Source organism: Caretta caretta, chromosome 6 (genome assembly GCF_965140235.1).
Source record: "Caretta caretta isolate rCarCar2 chromosome 6, rCarCar1.hap1, whole genome shotgun sequence".
Classification (NCBI taxonomy): Eukaryota; Metazoa; Chordata; order Testudines; family Cheloniidae; genus Caretta; species Caretta caretta.
The window spans coordinates 38,902,626-38,917,588 of NC_134211.1; the positions used below are offsets into that span (position 1 = coordinate 38,902,626).

General features: G+C 45.6%; 1 long non-coding RNA gene across 2 annotated transcripts in view; it reads left to right on the forward strand.

Moving 5' to 3' along the window:
• LOC125638140 (uncharacterized) overlaps positions 1-14,705 on the forward strand; it is a 42,664-nt gene extending 27,959 nt beyond the window's left edge. For both annotated transcript variants that reach the window (XR_007357160.2, XR_012668910.1), the window contains 3 exons: positions 7,581-7,660; positions 13,862-14,035; positions 14,124-14,705. This is a non-coding gene — a long non-coding RNA (uncharacterized LOC125638140). The remainder of the gene's footprint in view (positions 1-7,580; positions 7,661-13,861; positions 14,036-14,123) is intronic.
• Positions 14,706-14,963: the final 258 nt, after the last annotated feature.

Here is a 14,963-nt window from a genome sequence, read left to right on the forward strand (position 1 = left end):
TTTTAGTTAAAAAGGAGGAATCAGACTTCTTTTCGTTCAGCTGTCTGTGTACCTAACGAAGGGACACTACTAACTATTCTCTGGTTAACGTGCAGTGTGTTGCCACAATTTAAATTACCTGAGATTGCCAGATGATGCACTAAACAGATGAGGAGATATGAAGGAAGGCACAAATGTGCGAGTCGGTTAGTATTACCAACATAAATAATAGCAGTAATCACGTATTGTTTGCACATCCCAAAAGTGTCTAGCTGCTTGTATAAACTGAATGTTTTGTTGGGGGTTAGTCAGCTAGTTAGGATAAAATAAGAGCAATAACCTTATTGCTGTGTTATGACCCCAATATTTTAATAAGAGATTATGACTTTACCCAGGGTACAGTCTGGACTGTTGAATGGCTGTATCCCCTCAATCCTCCAGCCTGGGTGCCTTTTACCCTGCTTTGCTGTGAGAGCAACCACTCCTGGTTTGCTCATACACAGCTTCCGGCAGGTAAATCATTCCCACATATACTGTATGAGTGCTATGGCCAGCCACTGTTGAGTTACACAGCAGAGTAACACCAGCAGATTCCCAGTCCCACCCTTGCCCCCAGAAAAATGAGTCTTGTACTATCCAGCACCCTTCTGCACAACACAAGCTCATATAAAGTCCATCATTTTAGTAATAGAAAATTATATGGACAAATCCTGTTATCCCAAATGGAGTTTCCCAAACACTTCAGTCCAAGCACATTGGTGCTCATAAAACAACAAAACAAATGTATTAAGTACAGAATGATAGATTTTAAGTGATTACAAGTAGTGAGGTATAAAAGTCAGAATTGGTTACTAGGAAATAAAACATAAAATGCAACTAACACCTGACTGAACAAGCTAAGTGAATTCAAAGAAAAGTCTTCCTCACCACATGTTCCTCAGGAAGGCCTGAGTCAGTTTAAACACAGCCTTTTGATATCAAACCCCTTGTCTGTTGACCTCTGGAAAATCCACTATATGCAAGCCTACCCGGGGCTGCCACTCTGGAGGTGCTTACAACACTGAGTGATTCACCTTACTCAGCCCTCCTCACCATTTATAGGTCATGGAGGAACTGTGGAAATCTTCCCCATGGCCCACAGTGATACATAAACCATTCATAACCTTAATGCAGTATACTTCCCCTAAAAAGCCTGCATTGGGTGCATCCCCAGTGCAAAAGCCCTCCCATCAGCATAGGGAGTGTCTTCACTGAAATGCTACAGCAGTGCAGCTGCACCATTGCAGTGTTTTAAGTGTAGACAAGCCCTAGAGTTGCCAACTTTCTAATGGCACAAAACTGAACACCTCTGTCCTGCCTCCTGGCCCTTCCCAAGGCCCTACCCCAGCCCCAGCCCTTCTCTGAGGCCCCACCTCTGCTCACTCCATCTCCCCTCCTCCCTCACTCACTTTCACCAGACTGGGGCAGGGGATTGGGATGCGGGAGGAGGTGAGGGCTATGGGATGGGGCCAGGGATGAGGAGTTTGGGGTATGGGAGGGGGCTCAGGGGTGGGGCAGCGGGTTGGAATGCAGGAGGGCATGAGGGCTCCTGCTTGGGGTGGAGGCTCTGGGGTGGGGCTGAGGATGAAGGGTTTAGGGTGCAGAAGGGAGCTCCAGGCTGGGACCAAGGGGTTTGGAGTGCGGGAGGGGGCTCAGGAGTGGGGCAGGGGGTTAGGGTGTATGAGGGGGAGGTGAGGGCTCCAGATGGGGTGTGGACACTGGTGTGGGGCCAGGGATGAGGAATTTGGGGTACAGGAGGGGCTCCGGGCTGGGGCAGAGGGGTTCGGGGTACAAGAAGGAGTGAGGAGTGTGGGATCCAGGCAGCGCTTACCTAGGGCAGCTCCCAGGAAGCAGCTGGCAGGTCCCTGCGGCCCCTAGGCATACGGGGGGGGGACAGGGGACAGGGAGGCTCCATGCACTGCCTGCCCCCACGGGCACCGCCCCCACAGCCCCCATTGGCCACAGTTTGGAAAGAATGATGGCCAGAAAGGTAGGCTTGAAATTGTGATCAAGAAAACTGTCTCCTGCTTCATCCTACTGCATGCAGTGAACCAGGCTTTTGGGCACATTCTTTGTAAGTGAACAGGTCTGCAGCACAGACATACCTGACATTTTTATTCTAACAGAAATAAACCATAAAACCTGAATACTCGCTAAATGCAAAAAAGGGTAAAACTATGGAGCTCAGCCATCCCTTCGGCAGAGAGAGGTATTGTGAACGTTCCTGAGAAAAACTGAGACAACTCCAGCAGATCAATGAACTAAACAACTTAAGGGAAAGTTAAATCCTGGCCCTGTAGCAGGTGTGCATCCACTGTGTACCAAGGCATACTGGACTGGCACTAAACCGCAAAATCTAGCCTGAGGTGCTAAGTAGCAAATAGGAATGAAGCAGGAACCTGGTGTCCTAGTGCAACAGACGCTTCAGCTGTTGCATTAAATAGTGTCCATAGCACAAGTCTCTGCACAGAGCACATAAATGTTGACTGATGCCCAGGAGAGGGTGGAGTGTGGTATGCTGCATGCTTTGGCAATATAGAAGAGCGGTGAGGTGTTATGTGCAAGGAGGCAAGCAGTGAGGAGGCATGTGGTATTGGTCCTTGTGTTGTCTTGTGGAGTCGTAAGAAGGAAGCACAGTCTGGACTCTTAGAAGTGAGGCTCTTTTATAGCCAAAACATAGTTACATAGGAGAGCTATGTACTCCTAGCTGTGTATCTGATCAAGCTGCCGCTAGACTGCTTCCAACCAGTTCTCATTAAAATGTGTTCTGCTCTTAAAGGCAAGGTACATACTTTGAACACTAGTGCCCGGGAACTGGGAGGTCGTTGACTACAACAGGGAAACCACATGTGGTAGCGTGACCACCTTTTCAAAAGGCAAAAGGGGCCCCCTGGCCCTGCCCCCTGCTCCTCCTCTTCCCCCGAAGCCTCGCTCCTCCTCTCCCCTCCAAGGCCCTGCATCCTGGCCAGGCCAGAAGGCAGACTTGGGCCCTGGTAAAAACCACCCAGGGAGCTTGGGCCACTGTGGGGAGCCCCAGACCCTCCCTTGGGCCACTGTGGGGAGCAAACGTCAGGTGGAGGGTCCAAGGCTGCCCACAGTAGCTTGGGCTACCTGGGCAGCTCTTACTATTGCCTGGCTCTGGTTGGCTTCCAGCCTGGCCAGGGGGCCAGGCCTCAGCAGGAAGAGAAGGAGCAGGGGTGGGGCCTCATGGTGATGCGGGGCTAAGACACACCTCAGCATCCCCCATCAGGAAGAAGCTGGTGCCGTCCCTGAGCCTCAAGCAGGCACAGAGTGGCACCTCAGGGAATCCGGGAATCCCAGTCAGCATGGGACTGGGACTTTAAATCTGCATTTCGGGACGGTTCCACCCTAACATGGGGGAATATCTGTTTTTTGATTTGGAGAAATGCAGTTTATTTGATGTGATTGGTGCAGGAGCGTCTGATATTTAATAGGGGAATACAGAAGAGAGCTATGATTGTCACAGGAGATGTCTGGCTTTTCAATGCTTCCTGCAAATTGCTTAGTGTTCTGCAGGCCATGAAACAATGAATTCATTGCGGAGGAAGCCCTCTTTCTATTTAATAAAAAGGGGGGTTACTTTGCAAACTTAGCCTTGCATTGCCCTGATGATCATGCAGCCAACCCCCTAAGCTTCACAGGAAGCATAACCTTGGGCTGGGCAAAGCCTTTGTGGGCCTCTGTCCTTGAGGGGAATTCGCAGACTCCAGCCTGTCTCTTTCCAAGCAGGCTCAAAGATTGACTCAAGGCACCACTTTCTGATAAACAGCTCAATTCCTGAAAATGCTGCCTCAGCCCACAAGGAACACCAAACTTAAAACTGACTTTCACTTTCTCTTTTTGACTTTCAGCTGGACTCTCTCCTTTTCTAAATTCTAAACTCTCCCACTAATCTCTGTCTCAGGATTCGGGCCTCTGGGTTCTAAACTCAGTCTTGCCAACTTCAAGAGATCAAAAATCATGAGTCAGACCCCCCCAAAATCATGACAGTTTAAAACACAATCATAGTGTGTGTTTTAGGTGAGTCTCCTGATTTTTGAACTCCCCATGCCCATGCCCATACCCAGGGTGTGTGCATGTGACAATTTGTGTTGCCCACTCTCCCATGTACTAGATAAGGTCATTTTGGCCCCCGCTGCAGGAGCTCTCACCCCTGTGTAACCCTTCTGCCCATCAGAGTTGGCAGCAACAAGGGCTGGGTTCAATATCTAGGGGATCCATTCCAATAACACAATGGAAACTGGCTCGAGCCCCCACCCAGTGACCTGGGACAAATATATACCACCCCCGCTGGGCACCTCCAAGAGGCAATACTTCCCCTCTCGCAAGCACATAGTCTGAGTATAGCAAAAAGCCTTTTAATAACAGAGAGAAACAATGTGGCATTATGTTGGGGAAACACCACCAACAGGATTCATAAGACAACCCATGAGCAAAAAACCCACCCCAAGCAAATTGGAGCATGCCCCTTTCCCTTTGGTTCTTGAGTCCAGCAACCCCAAATCACCCAAAGTCCCAAAAGTCCAATGACCCAAAAGTCTCTGTCCCTGGTCAGGGCAGCCCCAGAGTTCGAAAGTTTATCTGCGGAGCTTTACCTCCCAACCTGGGTGGAGATGGGACGGGGGTAAGAGGCACCTTACATGATCTGAAGCTGACCGCCCCACAGCTCCATAGGCCTTTGCTCCGCTCCGCTCCGCCAGCCGCCCCACGAACTCCTTCGCTCAGCTCTGCAGCCCACAAGCAGCTCCCACCGTCCCACAAACTGCTCCGCGGCCCACCAGCAGCTCCTGCTGTCCTACAAACTGCTCCACCAGCCTGTCCACAAGGCACTCCAGCCATCCCACAAACTGCTCCACAATATATCTTCAGGCTCCCCCACTACTTAACACAACGCTCAGTGATTTCAGCTCTTAGTCAGTTCAGCTTTTTGGTGAATTCAGCTTGTAGTAGGGGAGCCTCAGTGCTGGTACACCATGAGCCCAAAGTGAGCTCAGCAGCCTGTAACTAGACTTCTAATGAAATCAAAATTAGCTCTGATATTCTACAGTGGAGAGAGAAGGAAGTGCAATTAGTATGTAAAGCCCTCACCAAGGGGCCCATGCCACCAAATATTAAAACTTGTCCCCAGCCTCTCTCAATTCACAGAGTTTTGGAATCCATGACCCTTGCCTAGCGAGTGCTACTTAGTTGATGGTGAGTCCCTCCATCATAACAAAAGGCCAAGTACAGTTCCAAGCACAGTTCCCATAAGCAGGGTAATAACAATTTATTCTTCCTGCCCCAATAACAGAGACACTGGGGATCCCACAGCAGCCAAAGTGACCATTTGGGCAGCTATGGCCTCATTCTAGGCGGGGTGGGTGTGCCTATGCAAATGAGATCGGCCCCTGAAGTTCTTTTCCACAACTTGCCACACCTCACCACCAGATGTCAGGGTGGAGCTCATCCTGACACTGCTTACACCTACATCTGTCCATCTCCTGCCCAGCAAATAATCCTATCCCCCAGTCTCCCATCAGTTCTGTCCCCATCCAACCCCCATCAATTCAGCCCCCCCCTCAGTTCAGTCCCCCTCAACCCCATCAGTTCAGCCCCCCCTACCTCAGTAACTCCCATCGCCCTCAATTCACCCTCCCAGCACTCATCCCGCCTGCTCAGAACCCACCATCATACAGCCCCCCATCCCTCAGTCCCCACTCTCTTCACTTCAGTCCCTCTGCAGTTCCTAGGCCATAGTTCAGCTCTCCCAGCCTCACCTCTGCTCCTTAGCATTCTTCATCCTCCCCGGGCTGGGGGGTCTGCAGTGGGGTCCCCTCTCCCACTTCCCAGGCTAGTATGGGAGCAGCCACCTGGGGCTGACAGTGGGAGCCCTTGCTGCCCCGCACCTGGGGCTTGACAGTGGGAGCCTGGCCCTGTTGCCCTGGCAGCTGAGAGCTGGATCACCGACCAGTGCTGGCTAACAGCCGGAGCCTCTCCTTACAGTAGCAGGAACTCCCGCAGTCAGCCTGCGCTGTGAGGAGGGGATCCTGCTCTCAGCCCCTGCTGGCTGACAGTGGAAGCGTGGACCGGGGCTGACTGACAGTGGGAGCCCTGGCCATCCAGGGCTGACTGATAGTGGGAGCCCAGTGGACCGGAGCTGGATGACAGCAGGAGCCCCCTAGTGATTTGCATGTAAAATTAAAATGAATCATGTTCTGGGGATAGAACTCTCAAATATCAGTATAAAAACAAAACAAATCCTGACCTTTGAGAGCTCTATCGCGAGATCATGAGTCAGGCTTACTTTTACTTAGAAATCGCATCACTCAGAAGGAATTCACAAGAGTTGGCATATCTGTAAATTCCCCTTTCAGCCTTTTGAACTCTTATAACTTCCAGGGGCAACCTCACCTTCCTGATTACACTAAACTAGTGCACACCTCCACTGGAACAGGAGAGCAGTCTGAGTCCTATTTCCTTTAATGGGTCAGCTACCCTTTATAAAGCTATACGGGAACAGAATTCCCAGACAAGCAGAGAAAGCATTAGGCCGGAGAGAGAGAGAGGTTTCCCAGCATATAGCAGCCTAAGGGGGGAGGGAGGGGTCCTGCTTGCCTTTTTTTATCCCAAATTGCTCTAAAAATTCTAGAAAACTCAAGAAACTCAGACTCCAACTCAAAAAGTGCCCTGCAGTGGTAAGGAAACTGAGGCAGGGACATATAAAAGTACATTAATGTATTAGACTCTGCAAAGTGTGTTATATGCTTCACAACTGCTGTGGGTCCCTGAGGAAATTAAACTATAAACCAGAGGCTTCACCTCTTTTTGGGGCGGAGTTTTCAGAGGGGTGTCTAAGTAACTGTGATATCTTGAAGGTTTGTGCTGGGCTTGGGAGGGTGTAATATAGGTGGATTGAGAAGCTCCATTTCAAAGAAACAGTAATAGACTAAGGTTATGTCTACACTACCACTTATGTTTTCAGGGGTGTGAATAAGCCACCTTCCTGAGTGACATAAATTACACCAATCTAAGCACCAGTGTTGACAACGCTGTGTCATCAGGGGAGCTTCTCCTACCAACATAGCTCCACCACTTGTGGGTGGATTAAATAAGTCAACTGGAGGGGGAGAGCCAAACGGCTGAAGACATTTAAAAGTGACTAAAGATACAAAGGCTCTGACCTGTGAGGGAAACCTCATGATTACAAAAGGAAGAATAAACAGAATCCTGATCAGTTGGCATAGTCTTGACTCCAGGAACAGTCTGCAATAGCCACCTCTGCTCTTCAGGTAGCATAAACTAAAATACCCTGAAACCTGGTGGGAAAAGATTATTTACACAGTAGTGTAAAAAGGAAAAGAATCTTTAAAAATTGAGCTACTGCTGTTCTGTTGACTATGTGAAGAGAGTTTTGTACTCTCAGTCCATTTCCCACTTCACAGTTAAACATCTTGAGTCATACATGTTTGTCACTGTTTTTCATGATTCATGTTAATGCTCATTTAATCTAGTTTTATCTTTTGCAAAACGTTTGTTGATCTCACTTGGAGAGTATTTTACAGGTGCCACATGAATGAATTATTGAAGCACAGATTGTAACCTGGAGAGGATCCAAGGTTGATGGTATCACTTTACCAACCAGGTAATAAGAACCTGAAATTAAAATTCAGATTAAAAAATGCCTATTGCATGATCATGGATTTTGAAAGCAGGAAAATAAGAACTGTCATGCAACAAGAAAACAGCAGAGAAGATAGGAGGCCTGCTCTGGGAGAGGCCAGTAAATGATAAACACACTATATCAACAATTAAGATAACTTTGAAAGCTTTATTGCAGAAATCCATGGCTTTCAAAAAATGTATAGTAAGTGGGCATGTCATCTAGGGCCCAATCATAAAAACACTGACAAGAATAATCCTTACGTGAGTATTCCTGTTTAAGTGAGATGTGAGTAAGAGATTGTGGCATCAGGTCTATATTGTGTGATAGCCATTCTTGGCTTGATTATTCAGGGTGGATTTGATTTAAATGGCTTTCTACATAAAAGTGCATTCTTGTTGGTTGCTATACCTTTAATACATATTCTTCACAACTCAGAGATAGATGTAGGTTTCATTTTTAGAAGATACACACTATACATTTTTAAGTGATTTATTTTGAAAACTTTTCAGATTAGTTTTACAGCTATATCAGAAAATGAATGATTATTTGGTTATTTCATTTACCAAAGGTAATTGAAGCAGATATTTATGAAATCATTGGGAGGTAAACTATGGCCAATTCAACAGGTTAATCATTAATATTTGGAGTATTTTCTTGCCATGTTCTATTAGAAGGAGAACATCGCCAGACAGACATTTAAATTGTTTTATTTAACTAAAACAACAAAGTTATGTGTTCTGGATTTTTTTCTTCAACAGCAGACATACAATATTTTAACAAAGCATATGAATTTTTGAATTTAGTTAAACATTCAAGTTTTTTAAAATCAGGTTTGTTTTTGTTAAAATTGTTTTTAACTAAAACAGTTAAATGAAATATTTAAAAAACAAAAACAAAATTAAATCAACTATGTCAGACAGGTCAACATGAGAAACTTAAAATATTGGCTTCTGCAGCTAACTCAGTCGTCTTCACCTTCATTTTCCTGTTTGTTCATAATCTGGAAAAGAAAAACAAGCTTTCCTGCTCCTTCATGTCCCAAATGATTTCTCAATTTGCAATGAATTAGTCCAAAGGAAGAAGCTATTCCTTCTACAGTGGCAGAAGAAGGTACTGCTGTTAAAAGTGAGATTATCACTTCAACAGTCTCTGATTCCAAGTGCTTAAGTGACTTCCACCCAGTTCACTGGTGTGACTTTTTTTAAAACATCATCAGCAAACATATATTTCTTGAATGATTCACCCTTAGCTCTGAAGTTTATTGTAGTTGGCATTATGGAGGGATGATTGCTGGATGTCCATGTCATACCCAACTCTTCTTCAGCAGTTAAGGTTTGACCCTGGTACCAAGTATTGAGAATATTTGGAAGAAAATGAGCTGGAGACAGTGTTTGTCCCATTCGCTTTTTTAATGCTTGTAGTTTAACTCTGTCATTGCATATTTCTCTTTTTAAGATCTCACTCAGTTCCTTCCAAATTTCAACAGCGTCAGCAATAAAACAGCTATTTCCCTGTATTTTGTTCAAGGCTACAGAAATAGGCTTCAGGGTACTCAATATGTGTTCAACATTTCTCTTAAGCCCAATGTTGAGAACTTTGGCTTTGACAGTGCCATCTATTTTTTCACAATTTAGTTCACAAACTGTCATCAGAGTAGGCCAGTTCTTGATACAGTGCTCATAACAGTCTACTACTGAGTTCCATCGCACGTCTTGTGGGAGAGTTAGCTTGATTCCTCCCACTTTTTTCAGAGCAGCTGCTGCAAAGTGGTTGTTAGGGAAGTATTTTGCAATTTCAACAACATAAGCCTTTATTTCTGAAACACTGAAATCTTTTGCTAGGAGGTGCATCAAATGAGCACTGCAACTGTATGTTATTAGCTTGGGACTCTCTTCATTCTCTTCTAAATTTCTTCTCATCTTGGATACATTTGTAGCATTGTCTGTGACCAAGCTGCGCACGAGACATTTTAAATTTTTTTCAGTTTGTTACAGCTTTTACTGCTACTTCTTGTAAGTATTCTGCTGAGTGTGCATTTCCTGTATCAATTGTTTCTGTAAGGAAGACATTCCCTTCTTCTGTTGTCACACAAACACATACAACAGGATCATTGTGAACATTGCTCCACCCAGGAAGACTCAGGTTAACAATTTCACCCACTAGACCTCTTGCACACTGCTCAATTTCTCTTTCATACACTTTATCCAGCAATTTGCCTGTGACATCTGCTCTGTTGGGTGGACTGTATCCTGGTCTTAATGACTGAACCATGTTAATGGAATGTGGGTTCTCAATTATACGGAAAGGAGAGTTATTTGCATAAACAAACTGGGCAATTTTTTCATCAATTACCTCTTTTTGTAATCTCCTGGTTCTTATCACAAACTTATCTATGGCTGTTTCTGGATGATGGAGGGTTTTTTTTCTTTTTGCTACAGGTGATATACTGTGGCCATGTGACATACATGATGTGACTGAAACACTATCATTGGCAGATAACTCTGAAACTATAGAAAATGATGGTGATCTTGAGGGTGAATAGTCTTCAGAATCCTGTACGTTGAGGATCTCCTAAACAAAATAAGTCAATGTAGTTATTTAATTATTATTACCACACTGCTTATTTAGTATTACTCATTGCATTCACTGACACTCAGTACTACTTTAATGGTGAGATTCTAAAAGGAAGATCTGCCTATTTCAGCTATTTATTTTTTATCACAACTGCATCTAAAATGATAGTACCATAGAGTAAGAACTATATTTTTTGCTCAAACATGAAAATTCAAGAATAGTCCAGAAGGAAGACAGGCAGTCCTTAAGAAAGAAGTATGAAATAAAAAAGTTTACCAACCTGAAGATCCTGCATGTTCAGACATGTTCCTTTCATCATCTTCAACGCAGCTTCCTCCAGAGAAGGAACACTTTTCATGATGTTGTTTCATTCGGGCAACCAGGCTTCTATTGCTTTGTTGCACTGTTTGCATTTTGCACACATGCCTGTCTTACCCACAGGTAGAGGAACTTCATTAAAATATTCCCAAACTGGGTCTCTTTTATGGCTTGCTGCCATTATAGGTTTTCCCTTTTAGTGACAGAATGGTATGGTAGATCTCAAATCAATGAAAGCTACACTCAGAAAGACCTCAAGACTTCTGGAATATGCTTCTCAAACAGTTTCACTTTTGTTTCTACTACCTGTCTCTCCCTTCTCACATTTATCTCCAGACTTTTTCTCCTTGTCCAGATCTATTCCACCCCCAACAATCTTCTATTCATTGAACTTTTTGAAACTTTGCACTTTTAGAGAGAGGTAGGGGATTGACTCTGTGTACACAAATTTGGAGAGGGACAATAGGGTTGAGGTCTATTTCTCACCTCTATATATTATTTATTTATTTTAAACCATTTTTGCTGTTAACAAGCATGTTATCTCTGGAGACACAAATCCATAGTTTGAGAACTGCAAAACTAAGCACCTCTGATGGTGTCTTCTAGACTGAGCACTGAGTCCCATTGGGTAGATAGAAAGATTAACCTAAATAATCTATACAGAAGCCCCTGAAATCACATAAGATTGAATCCCTAATCCATGAACTATTGGAACTCATTTACAGAGCTTTTCTTAAACATTACATTACATCTCATACTATAAAATTAGAATTTATAATCCCTATTCCATGATGAAATATCTTTGAGCTATGATGTATCTTAATTAAAACTATCTTTAGATAGGCATTTTCCTCAAAAAGCATTTTATCAAAAAAATGCGATTTAAATTAAAAATATCTGATTTTTTTTTAAAAAATCATTGATTTTTATCCAACCTGATTATCATTTACACAGAGGTCCCTTTACACTGCAGCAGTGGGTCCTTTCCTGAGTCCCTGGGTGTGTGAAAGTTGCACTATCAATAGTGCCCATACCAAAAAAATCATAACAATCACTTAATCCTCACTAAATTAAAATAATCAGTTGTGGGTTCCTTTTACTTGGCTTCTGGGTTTCAAGCCTTTAGAGCAGGAGTGGGCAAACTACGGCCCGCAAGCTGAATCCGGCCCACAAGCTGCTTTAAACTGGCCCACGAGCTCCCGCTGGGGAGCAGGGTCTGGGGCTTTACCCACTCCAGCAGTCCAGCCAGGGCACAGGGTCAGGGGCCACACCACGTGGCTCCCGGAAGCTGTGGCATGGCCCCGCTCTGGCTCCTATATGCTCCAGTGGCCCCCTCCGGTGCTCCAATGGGAACTGCAGGGGCGGTGCCTGCGCGTGGTGCAGCGTGCAGAGCCGCCTGTCCATGCCTCCGCGTAGGACCTGGAGAAGGGACATGCTGCTGCTTCCGGGAGCTGCTTGAGGTAAGTGCCACTTGGAGCCTGCACCCCAGAGCCTCTCCCCCTGCCCCAACCCCCTGCCCCATCCCTGATCCCCCTCCCTCTGAACTCCTCGATCCCAGCCTGGAGCACCCTTCAGCACCCCAAACCACTCATCCCCAGCCCCACCCCAGAGCCTGCACCCCCAGCTGGAGCCTACACCCCTTCCAGCACCCCAACCCCGTGCCCCAGCCTGGAGTCCCCTCCCACACTCTGAACTCCTCATTTCTGGCCCCACCCTGGAGTCCGCACTCCCAGCCAGAGCCCTCACCCCCTCCCACACCCCACCACCAATTTTGTGAGCATTCATGGTCCACCATACAATTTCTATTCCCAGATGTGGCCCTCAGGCCAAAATGTTTGCCCACCCCTGCTTTAGAGGATAGGACAAGAAGCAATGGGCTTAAACTGCAGCAAGGGCATTAGGAAAAACTCCTTACTGTCAGGGTAGTTAAGCACTGGAATAAATTGCCCAGGGAGTGGTGGAATCTCCATCATTTGAGATTTTTAAGAGCAGATTAGATAAACACCTGTCAGAGATGGTCTAGACCAGAGGTTCTCAAACTCTGGTACGTGGACTACCAGTGGTCTGTGAGCTCCATTCAGGTGGTCTGCAGATAGTTCCTTCTAAGTTGCATGCCTGGGCAGCCGCACATGAGAGAATGAAGGGCCACCCACATAAAGCAGGCATGGTTCCACTAATTAGGTGCCTGGAGCCTGGAGAAGATGCACATGTAAGGTGAGGTGGCAGCCTTGGGGGGAATAGGGATGGGGCAGTCGGGTGAGAAGAGGAGGTGTGGGGAATTTGGGACATGAAGGGCTGCGGCTGCCAGAGAAAGAGGCAACTTTCCCCAGCTCCAGGACTGCAGCTGCCGGGGAAAGACGGCCCTCCTTCCCAGACTCAGCTCTGTGGCTGCTGTGGTCGGGGAGAGACCCCCTCGTCCTTCCTATCCTCATCTTGGGGGCTGCAGCACTGGAGGACAGAGGGAGAGACACCCCACCTTCCTAGCCCCAGCTCGGGTGCTGCCACGGCGGGGGAGACACCCCTCCTTCCCAGCCCCAGCTTGGGGACTGCTGCAGTGGGGGAAGAGAGGGAGAGACCCCACCCTCCTTCCCAGCCCCAGCTCAGGGGCTCCCGCACCAGGGGAGAGAGGGAGAGACCCCTCTCCTTCCCAGCCCCAGCTCGGGGGCTGCCACGGCAGGGGAGAGAGGGCACATCCATTGCATTAGTAAGGTAAGACTACTGATATTAAAATATGAGTTGTGTGCTTTTATTTGTAGAACAAACAAACTTTACTTGTTATTAAGGTTTTTTTATATCGCGCTTTTATTCAAAGCACTTCACAATAGTTAACTAGTGGTACAAACAACATTTGAAAAGATCATTAAGTGGTCTGCCAAGACCCTCAGCAATTTTCAAGTGGTCCACAAAAAAGAAAGTTTGAGAACCACTGGTCTAGATAATACTTAGTCCTGCCTTGAGAGCAGGGGACTGGACTAGATGACCTCTCAAGGTCCCTTCCAGCCGCACAATTCTATGATTCTGTATCCCCACCTCCTTTGTAGCAGTGTTTGTCCTTTGAGGTCAGTGGAGGGAGAAGCTCCTGCTCTTCCCCATGAGTAAAACTGTGGTTGTCTGGCCTAGAGTGGAGCACACAATTGGTGGGGTATGCTCTCTGTGCCCTATTCCCCTTGTACGTTCACACAAGAGCCAGGCACAAACTAACCTTAAATTGGGGAGCAAGGTACTAACTCACTTTTATGTATCCATTAAACTATTTCTATTTGATTTTGCTATTAATTTGAATGAAAGATAGCACTGATGCAAGTGAGAAAATAACACCAATTGCTAGAGCCAGATGTGATGTGAAGAGACAACATATAGCTTCCCTTCAAAGCTCAGCCAATCCACAGCATTACTGAGTCATCTAGTCCTGGGAACTTCCTGAACAGAGACTGCCAAACAGTGGTGATTCAGCAACCTAGGGTAAATGTCCAAAACTCCTGCCATCCAACCTACTCTGCTATTCTGCAGAATTATTATTAATGCTGTAATCTTCCTTTTACTCTATCAGGTTTGTTTGAAGAGCACAGCCATTGCCTTATCTAATCGGTGATCAGTTTTAATGAACAGAAAGGACCTTGCCCTTCCAATTCCTCAGCTGAACCACAATTATGTATGTGTTATTTTTGTTTGAGAGGGTTTTGTATGTTTATCTTTTATTCATTCGTGAGCCTTCATTATTGTAAAAGGCTATACAGATACGTGTTGCACATCATGCAGTGAAAACAGTCAGCCCAATTTAAACTGATCTCCAGTTGAAGGCCCATCAGGTAGAATGATTTGCCCACTCTATTGTATTGTCTTTCTTGTAATGTTATGGCCCAACCTGCAGGGTCCTGAGTGTCCTCAACTCCCACTGAAGTCAGTGGGAAATGAGGCTGCTTAGCCTCTCATAGAACCAACCCTAGAATATTTTAATCTACTTATGGGTTTTTTTTAATATTCATTATGTTCTTGCTGTCATTTGTATATATGTCAGAATGATTAACAGATCATTTGAAGTAACAGTGCTTGTACCTCTGTTACTAGTTATAAAAGCTACATCAATGTATTTTAAATACTGTAAGTACAATATGAAATGGCTGTAAGTACAATATAAAGTACAAAATAAAATACAATATTAAATACTGTAAGTACAATATAAAAACTACATCACAGTCAATTCCCTGTCCATTTTTCTGGCTATGACAGCACATATGGGAGCAGATGATTCCTCCCCAGGGGTTTCCAGATTTGGAGACAGGTAGTTTTCCACAACCCAAAGGGCTGTGCCTAACCTGCATATAATAAGGATACTTTATACTTGTAAGGCATTTTTTCCCAAGTGTTTCAAAGCATTTTACAAATATGA